The 3256-nt window shown below is 40.0% G+C and overlaps 1 non-coding gene across 1 annotated transcript; it reads right to left on the bottom strand.

Moving 5' to 3' along the window:
* Positions 1 to 1424: 1424 nt before the first annotated feature.
* On the bottom strand, positions 1425 to 1532 carry LOC130977193 (small nucleolar RNA R71). Its single transcript, XR_009084896.1, has one exon. It is a non-coding gene; the product is annotated as a small nucleolar RNA R71 (small nucleolar RNA).
* Between the last annotated feature and the right edge of the window lie 1724 nt (positions 1533 to 3256).

Raw genomic sequence — 3256 nt, 5'->3', positions numbered from 1 at the left:
ACAGAGAATTGAAGATTCAGAACATACAGCAGAGGAATTACACAGAAAAAGCTGGGCGTTCAAAACGCCCAGTGAAGAAGGACAGACTGGCGTTTAAACGCCAGCCAGGGTGCCTGGTTGGGCGTTTAACGCCCAAAAAGGTAGTGCATTGGGCGTTAAACGCCAGAATGTGCACCATTCTGGGCGTTTAACGCCAGGATTGCACAAGGAGGAGGATTTTGTTTTCAAATCAATTTTTTTTTCAAGTTTTCAAAGTTTTTCAAAATCAAATCTTTTTCAAATCATATCTTTTCAATCAAATGTTTTCAAAATTAATTTCTTTCCTTTTTCAAAGATACTTGCTATCAATTAATGATTTGATTCAACATTTCAAGTATGTTGCCTTTTCTGTTGAGAAAGGTTTAATGTTTGAATCATATCTTTTCTTGTTAGGCAAGTCATTAATTTTTTAAAATCAAATCTTTTTAAAATTGTTTTCAAATCATATCTTCTCAATCACATATTTTTTTTAAAAACCAATCATATCTTCTTAACCTCGTCCTTTTCAAAATAGTTTTCAATCAAATCTTTTTGACTTCTAATTTCAAAATCTTTTTCAAAAATCACTTGATTCTTTTTCCACTTTGAGTTTTCGAAAATTATCAATCAATTTTTCAAAATGATTTTAAAACTTTTTAATTAATTTTCGAAAATTATCTTCCCCTCTTCCCACATCCTTCTATTTATGGAGTACCACTCCTTCTCAATGCACAATTCGAACTCTATCTGATTAAGTTCGAATTCTTCTACCTCTTTCTTCTATTTTTCTGTTCTTCTGACACCTCAAGGAATCTCTATACTGTGACATAGAGGATTCCATATTTTCTTGTTCTCTTCTCTTTCATATGAGCAGGAGCAGAGACAAAGGCATTCTTGTTGAAGCTGACCCTGAACCTGAAAGGACCTTGAAGCGAAAGCTAAGAGAAGCTAAGGCACAACTCTCTACAGAGGACCTAACAGAAATCTTCAAAGGAGAAGACATGGCAGCCGAAAATAACAACAATGCAAACAATGCAAGGAAGGTGCTGGGTGACTTTACTGCACCTACTCCCGACTTCTATGGGAGAAGCATCTCTATCCCTGCCATTGGAGCAAACAAATTTGAGCTTAAGCCTCAGTTAGTTTCTCTAATACAACAGAATTGCAAGTTCCATGGACTTCCATTGGAAGATCCTCATCAGTTCTTAGCTGAATTCTTGCAAATCTGTGACACTGTCAAGACTAATGGGGTAGACCCTGAGGTCTACAGACTTATGCTATTCCCTTTTGCTGTAAGAGACAGAGCTAGGACATGGTTGGACTTACAACCTAAAGAAAGCCTGGACTCATGGGAAAAGCTAGTCAATGCCTTCTTGGCAAAGTTCTTTCCACCTCAAAAATTGAGTATGCTTAGAGTGGAAGTCCAAACCTTCAGACAGAAGGATGGAGAATCCCTCTATGAAGCTTGGGAAAGATACAAACAATTAATCAGAAAATGTCCTTCTGACATGCTTTCTGAATGGAGCATCATAGGTATTTTCTATGATGGTCTCTCTGAACTATCTAAGATGTCTTTGGATAGCTCTGCTGGAGGATCTCTTCATCTGAAGAAGATGCCTGCAGAAGCTCAAGAGCTAATTGAAATGGTTGCAAATAACCAATTCATGTACACTTCTGAAAGGAATCCTGTGAACAATGGGACAAATCAGAAGAAAGGAGTTCTTGAGATTGATACTCTGAATGCCATTCTGGCTCAGAACAAGATATTGACTCAACAAGTCAATCTGATTTCTCAAAGTCTGTCTGGAATGCAAAAAGCACCAAGCAGTACTAAGGATGCTTCATCTGAAGAAGAAGCTTATGATCCTGAGAACCCTTCAATGGAAGAGGTGAATTACCTAGGAGAACTCTATGGAAACACCTATAATTCTTCATGGAGAAATCATCCAAATTTCTCATGGAAGGATCAACAAAGACCTCAACAAGGTTTCAACAACAATAATGGTGGAAGAAACAGGTTTAGCAATGGCAAGCCTTTTCCATCATCTTCTCAGCAACAGACAGAGAATTCTAAGCAGAACCCCTCTGACTTAGCAACCATGGTCTCTGATCTAATCAAAACCACTCAAAGTTTCATGACTGAAACACGGTCCTCCATTAGGAATTTAGAGGCACAAGTGGGACAGCTGAGCAAGAAAGTTACTGAACTCCCTCCTAGTACTCTTCCAAGCAATACAGAAGAAAATCCAAAAGGAGAGTGCAAGGCCATCAACATGGCCGAATGTGGAGGGGAGGAAGAGGAAGTGAACGCCACTGAGGAAGACCTCAATGGGCGTGCACTAGCCTCCAATGAGTTCCCTAATGAGGAACCATGGGAATCTGAGGCTCAAAATGAGACCATAGAGATTCCATTGGACTTACTTCTGCCTTTCATGAGCTCTGATGAGTATTCTTCCTCTGAAGAGGATGAGTATGTCACTGAAGAGCAAGTTGCTAAATACCTTGGAGCAATCATGAAGCTAAATGACAAGTTATTTGGAAATGAGACTTGGGAGAATGAACCTCCTTTGCTCACCAAAGAACTGGATGACTTGTCTAGGCAGAAATTACCTCAAAAGAGACAAGATCCTGGGAAGTTTTCAATACCTTGTACCATAGGCACCATGACCTTCAAGAAGGCTCTGTGTGACTTAGGGTCAAGTGTAAACCTCATGCCTCTCTCTGTAATGGAGAAGCTAGGGATCTTTGAGGTGCAAGCTGTAAGAATCTCATTAGAGATGGCAGACAACTCAAGAAAACAAGCTCATGGACTTGTAGAGGATGTTTTGGTGAAGATTGAAGACCATTACATCCCTGCTGATTTCATAGTCCTAGAGACTGGGAAGTGCATGGATGAATCCATCATCCTTGGCAGACCTTTCCTAGCCACAGCAAAGGCTGTGATTGATGTTGATAGAGGTGAACTGATCATTCAAGTGAATGAAGAATCCTTTGTGTTTAAGGCTCAAGGATATCCCTCTGTCACCATGGAGAGGAAGCATGAAGAGCTTCTCTCAAATCAGAGTCAAACAGAGCCCCCACAGTCAAACTCTAAGTTTGGTGTTGGGAGGCCACAACCAAACTCTAAGTTTGGTGTTGAACCCCCACATTCAAACTCTAAGTTTGGTGTTGGGAGGTTCCAACATTGCTCTGATCATTTGTGAGGCTCCATGAGAGCCCTCTGTCAAGCTACTGACAT

Source organism: Arachis stenosperma, chromosome 4 (assembly GCF_014773155.1).
Source record: "Arachis stenosperma cultivar V10309 chromosome 4, arast.V10309.gnm1.PFL2, whole genome shotgun sequence".
Taxonomy (NCBI): Eukaryota; Viridiplantae; Streptophyta; class Magnoliopsida; order Fabales; family Fabaceae; genus Arachis; species Arachis stenosperma.
The sequence above is the reverse complement of the archived record's forward strand: the minus strand, read 5'-3'. Positions and strand labels throughout refer to the sequence as shown.